We start from the raw sequence: 12,924 nt of genomic DNA, 5'->3' as shown, positions 1-12,924 counted from the left end.
TCCAGGCAAGAATAGTGGAGTGGGTTGCCATTTCCTTTTCCAATGCATGAAAGTAAAAATTGAAAGTGAAGTCGCTCAGTCGTGTCCGACTCTTCGAGACCCCATGGACTGCAGCATACCAGGCTCCTCTGCCCATGGGATTTTCCAGGCAAGAGTACTGGAGTGGGTTGCCGTTGCCTTCTCCAAAAGTCACTCAGTCGTGTCCAACTCTTTGTGACCCCCAGGACTATACAGTCCATGGAATTCTCCAGGCCAGAATACTGGAGTGGGTAGCCTTTCCCTTCCCCAGGGGACCTTCCCAACACAGGGATCGAACCCAGGTCTCCCATATTGCGGGTGGATTTTTTACCAGCTGAGCCACAAGGGAAGCCCAAGAATCCTGGAGTGGGTAGCCTATCCCTTCTCCGGGGGATCTTCCCAGCCCAGGTATGGTGGCATACCTTTACTTTTCACCTTTCAGAAGCAGTGGTTACATAAATGGAATATTAAATTAAGTCTAAATATGTGGGCCTTAGTCAAATTTCATTATTTTTTATATATGATCATAATAAAGGATCAGGACATCCTTCATATTTCCAAGGAAAATTCAGTTTAAAAATCTTGTTCTTGCCAAACTCCATGAAACTGCAGAACATTGCATCACCCCAATAAAGCTATAAGTTTCATTGCATGCACCAACAAATCTAGTGGCTAGTTTCTGCACTCCCCTTTTGTAGAATTTATTTTACACCTATTGTACCAAATAGCATTTTAAACACAGACATACCAATTTCCAAACAAAAGCAAAGTCATTTCCCTTATTAGAAGAAGATATACCAACATCACCAACAATAAAGTCTTCAAACATTATTGCACTTTGGCTTTCATAATCTGACAATGCTTTCAATGATTCTGCAGATTAGTTTTAATGAACACATTAAAAAAAAACACTTTTAAGTAGACAGGAATATCCTAAATTACTTATATGTAAGAATTTTACAAACATTACCTACACAGTATCAGTGGTAGTGGTGGAGCCGAAGCATCCTGCACCTTCTCCAAGCTGCAAAGCAGGAACGAACGATGGAGTGGTGAAACTCGCGGCCCTTTTAAAAGCCGTGGCTCCTTCTGCCTGCAGATGTTAGCCTAGCATCTCCCTGTGCTTGCGGACTAGCTTGGTAATCCACTGGCTGTCAGGGTTTCTTCTAATAGCTTCACGGGAGGGATCAATGAGAATAACCTCAAAGTATTGGTATGGTAGAATCTTTGCCAACACAGTAAGAATGCAGGACACCCAGGGCCCCACAGTCACCCAGCTTGCTCCTCCACAACAAACTGAAGGCTTCTGCCCAAACTTGAATGGGCTGTTACCATCGTGGACAGACTTGCCATAGGGGACCCCCTTAGGAACTGGGCGTTTGCAGCCACCGCATCATGCGCGAATCCAAAATAAGCCGTCTCCTTTCTTGGCCTTGTATGCCAGCCTGCGTGCCTTGTCGCCAGGGTGGTGCTGGGGGCCCTGTGCAAATGAAGAGCTCAGGGGACCCTGACAGACATGTGTGGGTGGAGAACTCAGCCCTGCACCGCAAGCAGAAACTGCACTGCTACGTCAGGGTGCTGCTTCTTCCATAGCTCCTGGGTGGACTTGCAAGTGCCCAACCTGACTCACCTGATAACTGCCGCCAGACAGAAGGAATCGCCTAGAATTTAAATCCTGTCTGTGACCTTGAGTAAGTGATTTAACCTTTATAAATCCAGTTCTTAGGCCTGTGCCTGGTTGATAGTAGTTACCCTATAATCTTTAGTAGTAGGGGAAGAAACCCTGGCTAAAACTTTATCAGACTTAAAAAGGAAGGAAATGTAAATTTACTAAAGAGCTTAGAACAATCACTGGACTATAATGAGCACTCAATAAATAACTTTCTACATTATCATTGTTATTTATTTTTAATCTATAATCGTTAACCATTAGCAAAAGAGTACAGTGAGTGAATTAACATGGTTTGTACGTTGACATGATTATTCTTTTCAATTACTGGGAAGTTTCATAACTAATTTTATAATTAGTTATGGGCACAAACACTTACTTGGTTGGAAAAGTACCTGGTTATTAGCTATGAGATCTTAGAGGCTCTTACTCTTCAGAGGGATAATTTTATCCCTAGGTAAGAGCTGACAGGGAGTTTTAAAATAAATAGGTAGACCCAAAATATCACACAAACACACATACATGCACACACACACACGCAAACCTAGATATTATGTTTCTTGATGGAAAATACATGGTACTTACTACCTATGAAATATTTTTTGCTAAGTAATTGAATCAGAATCTCATCATCCTCTGATCCAAAAACCTATGGACAGGAACTACAGATATGAGAGAAAAAAGATGAAATTAACAAAGTTCAGAATATGGAAAACCTTATAGGAAAAAAATGCCAGATTCATCAAAAGTAAATTGCAAGGGAAAAATACATGGACAGAAACCTCTAAAGTAGATCATACGATTTCTCATTTCTTCTTCTGCCCAGCCACTAGCAACCACCATTCTGCTCTGCTTCTATATATTTGACTGTGTTCTGCGCCTCATATTGGTGGACTCACACAGGCTTTGTTCTTCTATGACTGGCTGATGTCACTTAGCCGAATGTCCTCAAGGTCCATCCATGCTCGCTGCATAATTATGCAAGATGGGTAAGTTTTAGAATATCTGCTGCATAACATGTGCCTATAGCTAATAATATTGCATTATACACTTAAAATTTGTTAAGAGGGTAGATCTCATGTTAAGTATTTTTACCACAATTTTAAAAAAAAGAAGAGAGAAAATCCATAGCTCTATGTCTTTGGTTGAACCAGCCAATCTAAAAATTATGATATAATCAAGGACATATGGACACTGAAAGATGTTTGATTATAGTAAGAAATTATTGGTTCCCCTAGGTTTTATAATAGTACTGTTTTAATTTTTTTTTAAGTCTTAGCTTATAAAAAATGTATACAAAAACTACTTAATGATACATTGAGTCAGCTGTTTCAAATTTCCAGTGTCTCTGAGACAGGCAACCAGAATGGTCAGAAGAGAGAATCATTTAATTAGCCAACTATGAGTATCCTCCTGAATCTGGTATAGCAGCAGAAATGTGCATTACTTTGCTGACAAAGGTCCATATAGTCAAAGCTATGGTTTTTTTAATCCAACTTAATCAAATGGATTAACTTCTTTGTAGCCAAAGATGGAAAAGCTCTATGCAGTCAGCAAAAACAAGACCTGGAGCTGAATGTGGCTCAGATCATGAGCTTCTTGTAAAATTTAGGACGATATTGAAGAAAGTAGCAAAAACCACTAGGTCATTCAGCTATGACCTAAGTCAAATCTCTTATGATTATACAGTGGAGGTGATAAATAGATTAAAGGTGTTAGCCTTTGTAGACAGAGTTCTTGAAGAACTATGGACAGAGGTTCAAAACATTGTATAAGAGGCAGTGATCAAAACTATCCTTAAGTAAAAGAAACACAAGATGACAAAGTGGTTGTCTGAGGAGGCTTTACGAATAGCTGAGGAAAGAAGAGAAGTGAAAGGCAAGAGAGAAAGAGAAAGGCATACTCAGCTGAATGCAGAGATCCAGAGAAGAGCAGGGAGAAATAAGGTCTTAAATGAACAATGCAAAGAAGTAGAGGGAAACAGTAGGATGGGAAAGACTAGAGATCTCTTCAATAAAATTGGAGATACCAAGAGGACATTTCGTGCAAGGATGACTACAATAAAGGACAGAAACAGTAAGGACCTAATGGAAGCAGAAGAGATTAGGAAGTGATGGCAAGATGGTCATTCACCTAGAACCAGACATCCTGGAGTGTGAAGTCAAGTCGGACTTAGGAAGCATTGCTATGAACAAAGCTAGTGGAGGTGACAGAATTCCACCAAATCTATTTAAAATCCTAAAATGCAATGTTATTAAAGTGTTGCACTTAATAGGTCAGCAAATTTGCAAAACCCAACAGTGGCCACAGGACTGGAAAAGCCAGTTTTCATTCCAATCCCAAAGAAGAGCAATGCCAAAGAATGTTCAAACTACCTTACAATTGCACTCATTTCACATGCTAGTAAGATTATGCTCAAAATTCTTCAATCGAGGCTTCAGCAGTATGTGAACTGAGAAATTCCAGATGTACAATCTGGGTTTCAAAGAGGCAGAGGAACACGAGATCAAATTGCCAACATTCACTGGATCATGGAGAAAGCAAGGGAGTTTCAGAAAAAAAAACATCTACTTCTGCTTCATTAACTAAGCTAAAGCCTTTGACTGAGTGGATCACAGCAAACTGTAGAAAATTCTTAAAGAGGTGGGAATACCAGACCACCTTACCTGTCTCCCGAGAAACCTGAATATTTCTCGGGAGACAGGTAAGTAAAGAAGTAAAGAGTAAAGAAGCAGCATTTAGAACCAGACATGGAACAGCTGACTGGCTCAAAACTGAGAAAGGAGTACAACAAGACTATATTTTCACTCTGCTTATTTAACTTATATGCAGAATTCATGACGTGAAATCCCAGGCTGGATGACTCTACTGGAATCAAGATTGCTGGGAGAAATATCAACAACTTCAGATGTGCAGAGGATACCACTCTAATGGCAGAAAGTAGAGAGGAATTAAAGAGCTTCTTGACGAGGCAGAAAGAGGAAAATTAAAAAGCTGGCTTAAAACTAAAAATTAGAAAACTAAGATCATGGCATCTGATCCCATCACTTCATGGCAAATAGAAGGAAGAAAAGTGGAAGCAGTGAGAGATTTTCTTTCATTGGGCTCCAAAATCACTGCAAATGGTGATTGTAGCCATTAAATTAAAAGATGCTTACTCCTTAGAAGAAAAGCTCTGATAAACCTAGACAGTGTGTTAAAAAGCAAAGTCTTCACTTTGCTGACAAAGTCTGTATCAGATCAGATCAGTCGCTCAGTCGTGTCCAACTCTTTGCAACCCCATGAATCGCAGCACGCCAGGCCTCCCTGTCCATCACCAACTCCCGGAGTTCACTCAGACTCACGTCCATTGAGTCAGTGATGCCATCCAGCCATCTCATCCTCTGTCATCCCCTTCTCCTCTTGCCCCCAATCCCTCCCAGCATCAGAGTCTTTTCCAATGAGTCAACTCTTCACATGAGGTGGCCAAAGTATTGGAGTTTCAGCTTTAGCATCAGTCCTTCCAATGAACACCCAGGGCTGATCTCCTTTAGGATGGACTGGTTGGATCTCCTTGCAGTCCAAGGGACTCTCAAGAGTCTTCTCCAACACCACAGTTCAAAAGCATCCATTCTTCGGCGCTCAGCCTTCTTCACAGTCCAACTCTCACATCCATACATGACCACTGGAAAAACCATACCCTTGACAAGATGGACCTTTGTTGGCAAAGTAACGTCTCTGCTTTTGAATATGCTATCTAGGTTGGTCATAACTTTCCTTCCAAGGAGTAAGTGTCTTTTAATTTCATGGCTGCAGTCACCATCTGTAGTGATTTTGGAGCCCAGAAAAATAAAGTCTGACACTGTTTCCACTGTTTCCCCAGCTATTTGCCATGAAGTGATGGGACCAGATGCCATGATCTTCGCTTTCTGAATGTTGAGCTTTAAGCCAACTTTTTCAGTCTCCATTTACACTTTCATCAAGAGGCTTTTGAGTTCCTCTTCACTTTCTGCCATAAGGGTGGTGTCATCTGCATATCTGAGGTTATTGATATTTCTCCCGGCAATCTTGATCCCAGCTTGTGTTTCTTCCAGTCCAGCGTTTCTCATGATGTACTCTGCATATAAGTTAAGTAAACAGGGTGACAATATACAGCCTTGACATACTCCTTAAAGCTATGTTTTTTCCAGTAGTCATATACAGATGTGAGAGTTGGAGTGTAAAAAAGGCTGAGCACCGAAGAATTGATGCTTTTGAATTATGGTGCTGGAGAAGACTCTTGAGAGTCCCTTGGACAGTAAGGAGATCAAACCAGTCAGTCCTAATGGAAATCAATTGTGAATATTCATTGGAAAGATTGAGGCTGAAGCTGAAGCTCCAATACTTTGTCCATTTGATATGAAGAGCCAACTAATTGGAAAAGACCCTTATGCTGGGAAAGACTGAAGGCACGAGGAGAAAAGGATGAGAGGATGAGAATGGCATCACCAACTCAATGGACATGAGTTGAAGCAAACTCCAGAGAAAGTGAAGGACAGGGAAGCCTGGCATATTGCTGTCTATGGGGTTGCAACAGAGAGTTGGACCTGACTTTGCTACTGAATAACAACAATATCCCATTGTATATACATCTTCTAAACAACATCTATATTCTAATGGAAGCAGGCAGCCCAAATAATAAATAAACACTAATATTCCAACTTAACCCTTGTCTGGCTGTGTAAACTTAAACAAGTCACTGATCTTCTCTGGGTCCCAGGTTCTCATTTTTAATAAGAAGGGTGTGGACTTCTGCTTCTTGAACACAATGGAATTTGTATTAGATGACTTTTCTCACTCATGACAGACATTGCTAATGAATGACCTCAGTCCCCAGCTGACTTTGAAAGCAATCTAACAACCTATAACTTAGCACTACAGGAAGTCACCACTTATTGTGAGATGAAGCTTTGTCCCGAGATGAAGGAGTATCCACCATCTGGGACATTGCTAGACACCACGCAGATTAAAAGGGATAAAGAATCACTAACTGGATTTTAAATCTTCTGCATGTGTCCTGCTTTGGCTCACCTTTCATTGATCATAGGAATTTTTTAGGACCACCCCTAAGTTCTCACTATGCAACTGGATGGAAAGAAGACAGAAAATATAAGATATGACATTATATTTATACAGGGCTTTATATTCTACAGACAATGTTTACAATATTCTTTCTTCTGCTTTCCTAGTTCCACAAAGTAAGGAAACAATAGGATCATTCTGATTTTACAGAAGGGAAAACTTAAAACTAAGAGATCTAGCTCATTATCACAGATTAATAGGTGGTGAACCTGGGACCCAGCTATGTTCAGCTTATCTCAAGTTGCAATTCATTCTCCTTCTCTTCTCTTCATATTCACTCTAGTACTTTGCAGCAGAATAGGGCAGACTTAAATTCAAAAGTGAATCTAATACATTAAAATGTAATAACAGAGAGATTTTATCTGTAACATTTGTTTTCCTTTAGTTATATCTCTAATAACATTTATCTATAGTTACATAGCTATGTGCGTGTATGTGTAAGTGCATGCTAAGTTGTTCCAGTTCCTGTCTGACTCTTTGCAGCCCCATGGACTGTAGCCCACCAGGCTCCTCTGTTCACAGGATTCTCCAGACAGTAATACTGGAGTGGGTTGCCATGCCCTCCTCCAGGGGATCTTCCCAACCCAGGGACTGAACCTGAGTTTCTTAAGTATCCTGAACTTGCAGGTGAATTTTTTACCACGAGTGACAGCTGGGAAGCCCATATAGTTGTATACCTATTTTTATTTACCTATAGTTAGAAAGAGATACTTAAACCAATCACTTTTCTTAGTCATTCAGTCGTGTCCAACTCTGTGCAACCCATAGACGGCAGCCCACCAGGCTCCCCTGTCCCTGGGATTCTCCAGGCAAGAACACTGGAGTGAGTTGCCATTTCCTTCTCCAATGCATGAAAGTGAAAAGTGAAAGTGAAGTTGCTCAGTCGTGTCTGACTCTGAGCGACCCCATGGACTGCAGCCCACCAGGCTCCTCCGTCCATGGGATTTTCCAGGCAAGAGTCCTGGAGTGGGGTGCCATTGCCTTCTCCGATATAGTTATATACCTGTATTTATTTACCTATAGTTAGAAAGAGATACTTAAACCAATCACTTTTCTTAATGATTATATGCATGCAGGCATAAATAGAAGACACAGGTGACATAGAGCTAACTAAAGAAAGGTGCAAAAATATTAGGAACAAATAACAGAATAGTGTGGCTGAAAGAAAATTGTATCCAGGAAAAGCTGCAGGTTATTTTTCACTAACAAACAGCTCCAGAAGTGTGCCTTATCACAGCAAAAGTTGATTTGTCGCTCACAGCCTCCTGCACATTCAGGAAACCTAAGTCCTAGCCCCAGTCTATCAATAAAGCAACTTGTTCATAAAACACTCATAGACATAAGATTTGTTCCAAGGATAAAATTATATTAGATCTTCAAGTGCTTTGAAACAGAAAGAAAACTTTGCAAAAAGCATAAAGGCCATTTTTCAATGGCCAGGGTTAAGGCTGAGAAGTCTGGAGCAATGTTAGCCTCTATGGCCACAAATAAAACTAGGATAGTGTGGGAGGTACCAACACAATCTCTTCCCTAATCTCACACAATGAGTGTATTTACTGAGCTTCTGTTGTATGCAAGACAGCATGGGGCAAAAAAAGAAGCATAAGGCATAACTCCTGTTCCCAATGAGACGGCAAGCCAGCCACAAACAGATGTCAAGTATAAGGTCTATCAGGATTCCCCCGGGGTTCAACGGTAAAGAATCCACCTGCAACACAGGAGACATGTTTGATCCCTGGGTCGGGAAGGTCCACAAGAGGAGGGCATGGCCACCCACTCCAGTATTCTTGCTGGGAAATTCCATGGACAGAGGAGCCTGGCGGGCTATGGTCCATGGAGTTGCAAAGCTGGGTGACTGAGCAGTTCTATCTCCCAGTCTTTTATTTGAAGCTTTACGGTGGTTAGTTTATTCAACCTAAAGACAAAACAGACCAGCTTTCAGATATTAAATCTGCACCCTCAAAACCCAGGGGCACTCACTTTACTGTGGGGTGGGAAAGAGATACCTTTGAGTCAGTTTTGAAATGGGCTGTGGGACTTGGGGGTATAAAGCCCAGGCCAAAGGAAAAAAAAAAAAATCTATCCTTTCATAAATGTAGCATTTTGCTACTTTGGATTTTATACATGTAGATGAAGGGGCAAGATACTGAGGATGGGGAGAAAATTACTTTACTCTGGAGAATCTCAGGGACAGGGGAGCCTGGTGGGCTGCCATCTATGGGGTTGCACAGAGTCAGACACGACTGAAGCAACTTAGCAGCAGCAGCAGCAGCAGCTGCATCATTTCAAAGAAGCTGAAAGTTATAATACAAAATTCATTCAATAAATTCATGCAGCAAAGATCTTTTCCAACACTTCTGGTGTACTAGACTTTGTGCCAAGTCCTGAAACAATGAAGTTTAACTCTTGAATTATATCTGTTCTCTGGGAGGTTCATTCCTGTAGGGCAGCCCTCCAAGCATGAAGTATGAACTGTCACACACTGTACTCTGAAAAATGTGAACTACCTTTACTGTAGGGACCTTCCAACTATGCTGTACTCAGTTATACTAGGGAAACCAAGGCAGCATGGCAGACTCTGGATCTCAAAACACCAACAACCTTAGGTCTTGGATTCCCCTTGTCCTGTAAGTCTCAACTGACACATGGGGTAGTTTCACATGATGAGGTCTTGAATTGCCAACTACGGGTAGATTTAATAGAGAAGATGGCAGCCCTTTCAGAACTCCATTAGGTTAACAATATTAACAGAGATTCTGCACTACAGAGCTAGCAATAGAATGAGTATATCAAAGTAACCAGTCCCACACTGACTGGCACATACACGAAACCCCCATAGCAACAGAGATGACAGCTTGGTAACAGCAGCTGCTGCTTAATTGAAAACATTAGAAAAATATTACATTATATCTACATTCATTGTTTCTCTGTTTATTTTCATTGCAAGTGAGAAAATAACCCAGGAAAAAAATACAAAAGGAACGGGAAATAAAGATTCAAGACGAATAATGGTAATGGATGAACTGTTGCTTGAAATGTAATTTTCTGGGGATTCATCCCACTTCTCATGTGAATGAGCAGTCTTTCTTTTTGGTGTGTTCCAAGGGCCAGACATTCCTTCCATAATGTTGCATTTACTCCCTAGTCAACCCTTTCAGTTGGATTAACTTGGAGGAGAAATGGCATATGTATGTGTTTGTGTGTCAGGGAAGAGGGATTCAGATGTAAAGTGTCTGTATATATACCTAGATAGATTTGAGACTCTAATCACATTACTGTAAAGCTAGCATGTTTTTGAAATACAGTACAAGTTCAGCCTGGCAGAGTGGCTGGTTCACACCAAACCAAACACGGATGTATGGAGCATGAATGGAGGAGAGGCAGCAAGGAGAGAGCAGTACCCCCGCAGCTCCATGCAAGCAAAATACCTTAAACAATGGACAAGGGAGGGGGCATTCATTCTCAAAAGGTGAAGCAAGAAGGGACCTAGGGTTCATCTGGTATCCTCACGCATTCAGATCAGACACTTAAAACTTTTTGCTGGTGACTCAGAATGTCAGATAAAGGCAAAAGATGAGGTTTATTTTTGGTCAAGGTTTTTTTTTTTCCCCTGAAAATATTGCCAGAAGTAATAGTCCTCATGAATTTCATGGTCCCTAAACACTACTTGGCATATAGTCAGGATCCATCTGGACATTGGAAATCAGGCGGCCACATTTGAAAATGAGATTTCCAAAGGCAGGCAATGCCCTGAAGATTCTCATCACAAAATAAATATCAAATGTTCTATTTAATAACAATGAACTCACAAAATAAACATGTTGCAAACTCATGAGTCCAGAGACTCTACCCTACAATTACAGCTGCATTTTTTTTCCAGTAGAATTCAGGTTTTTTTCAATATTGACTACACCTTTTGAAAGAAAAACAAAAATGCTATCAGTAAGCTCCTTGAGGTCAAGGACTGGGTCTCATTTATTCTTATGTTCACTGTGACACAAAATGAGAAGCCTTTCATGTAGTAGATGTTCTACAGATAAACATGGCCATGAATTGAAGCGAAATTGATGACATTGAAAGATGAAATGTACTGAAGGCATTTTCTAATTAATCAAGAATTCCACAACATGTTTTAATTGATTAATTTATTACTTATTCAATGAAATAGGAACTATTCTGGGTCAACAGAGGTGCTAAGGATACACTGTGATTTCTACTCAATTTGCATTTTTCCCTTAGCTGAAAGAGGTGGGAAAACATTCTTCCTAAATCAGTGGCTTCAGTTACTCAACTTACTTTTCAATAAACAAGTCAATTATTACATCAAAGGTTTTAGGTAAATTTGACTAACATAGGAAAACATCATTTGAAAGGAACAATTGAAAGCAGATCTTTTGCCCCTTTTCTGTTTGCTCATTTCTGTTCCCTTCTAACCTTAAAAGAATCTAATTATACGAATGAGATCAGTAGGCAATTTAATCTAGCTCCCAACTTATGCTCTCCTTAGTACACATCATGCCTTTTCTAACTTGATTCTTTTTCTAGATAAAAAGAAGTAAGACTAAAGAATTAAGTGGTTAAAAAAAAAGACTAACTCCCTGCCCTCAACAGCCCCACTAAGCAGTCCTGCGGGCAGATCACTCAGACAGTGTAATATCTGAACTGAGAGTCAGCTAGTCTACATGCGATGGAGAAGGATGTAAAACCAAGCCCCGACCCCCACCTCAGTGATTCCCTGAGACTCTCCCCCACCCCCATTATCCACTTTAAAAACTGTCTTGACTGAGCAGAATCTTTGAAATTGGTCTCTGGACACAAGTCCACCTTCTCTCCAGATTGCCAGCTTTTCTAATTAAAGCACCTTTCCTTTGTATTGACACTTGCCCCTCAAAGTACTGGCTTATGAGTAGGATCAGCCCAACCTGGGTTCAGTGACAAGATGCTTTTGTAACATACTTGAGGGATTTTTGCTTCTTTGACTGATTGATTGTTTTGTTTTCCTTTCCTAAAGTAAGACTGCCTTACTCATTGGGTCTGTGCAGAGTGGAGAAGCCTTTCTAATGGTTGCTAGTTAGCCATCCATGCAAAGCTATCATAATGGTTTCAACTTTTAAATCATATGAGGACTATCAGTCTAGCAACTGTGTCATTCTACTTGATGTGCAATAACACCTAGATAGACTACAGCCCTTCCTCCAATCATCAATATCATAATAAGTATTTAATTACTCTATCATATTTTTATTTTTTAAATTTATTTTATTTTTAAACTTTACAATATTGTATTAGTTTTGCCAAACATCAAAATGAATCCACCACAGGTATACCCGTGCTTCCCATCCTGAATCCTCCTCCTTCCTCCCTCCCCATATCCTCCTTCTGGGTCGTCCCAGTGCACCAGCCCCAAGCATCCAATATCATGCATCGAACCTGGACTGGCAACTTGTTTCATACATGATATTATACATGTTTCAATGCCATTCGCCCAAATCTCCCCACCCTCTCCCTCTCCCACAGAGTCCAAAAGACTTCTATACATCAGTGGCTCTTTTGCTGTCTCATACACAGGGTTATTGTTACCATCTTTCTAAATTCCATATATATGCATTAGTATACTGTATTGGTGTTTTTCTTTCTGGCTTACTTCACTCTGTATAATAGGTTCCAGTTTCATCCACCTCATTAAAATTGATTCAAATGTATTCTTTTTAATGGCTGAGTAATACTCCATTGCGTATATGTACCACTGCTTTCTTATCCATTTATCTGTTGATGGGCATCTAGGTTGCTTCCATGTCCTGGCTATTATAAACAGTGCTGTGATGAACATTGGGGTACACGTGTCTCTTTCCCTTCTGGTTTCCTCAGTGTGTATGCCCAGCAGTGGGATTGCTGGGTCATAAGGCAGTTCTATTTCCAGTTTTTTTAAGGAATCTCCACACTGTTCTCCACATTGGCTGTACTAGTTTGCATTCCCACCAACAGTGTAAGAGGGTTCCCTTTTCTCCACACCCTCTCCAGCATTTATTATTTGTAGACTTTTGGATAGCAGCCTTTCTGACTGGCGTGAAATGGTACCTCATAGTGGTTTTGATTTGCATTTCTCTGATAATGAGTGATGTTGAGCATCTTTTCAT

At 40.5% G+C, this 12,924-nt stretch overlaps 1 pseudogene; it reads right to left on the bottom strand.

Annotated features, from left to right (window-relative positions):
* Positions 1 to 998: 998 nt before the first annotated feature.
* LOC104992855 lies at positions 999 to 2,530 on the bottom strand (annotated as a pseudogene).
* Between the last annotated feature and the right edge of the window lie 10,394 nt (positions 2,531 to 12,924).

The sequence above is a fragment of the Bison bison genome, unplaced genomic scaffold (assembly GCF_000754665.1).
Source record: "Bison bison bison isolate TAMUID 2011002044 unplaced genomic scaffold, Bison_UMD1.0 scf7180017864224, whole genome shotgun sequence".
Taxonomy (NCBI): Eukaryota; Metazoa; Chordata; class Mammalia; order Artiodactyla; family Bovidae; genus Bison; species Bison bison.
Note: the sequence above shows the minus strand (reverse complement) of the source record. Positions and strands in the feature narration are given on the sequence as shown.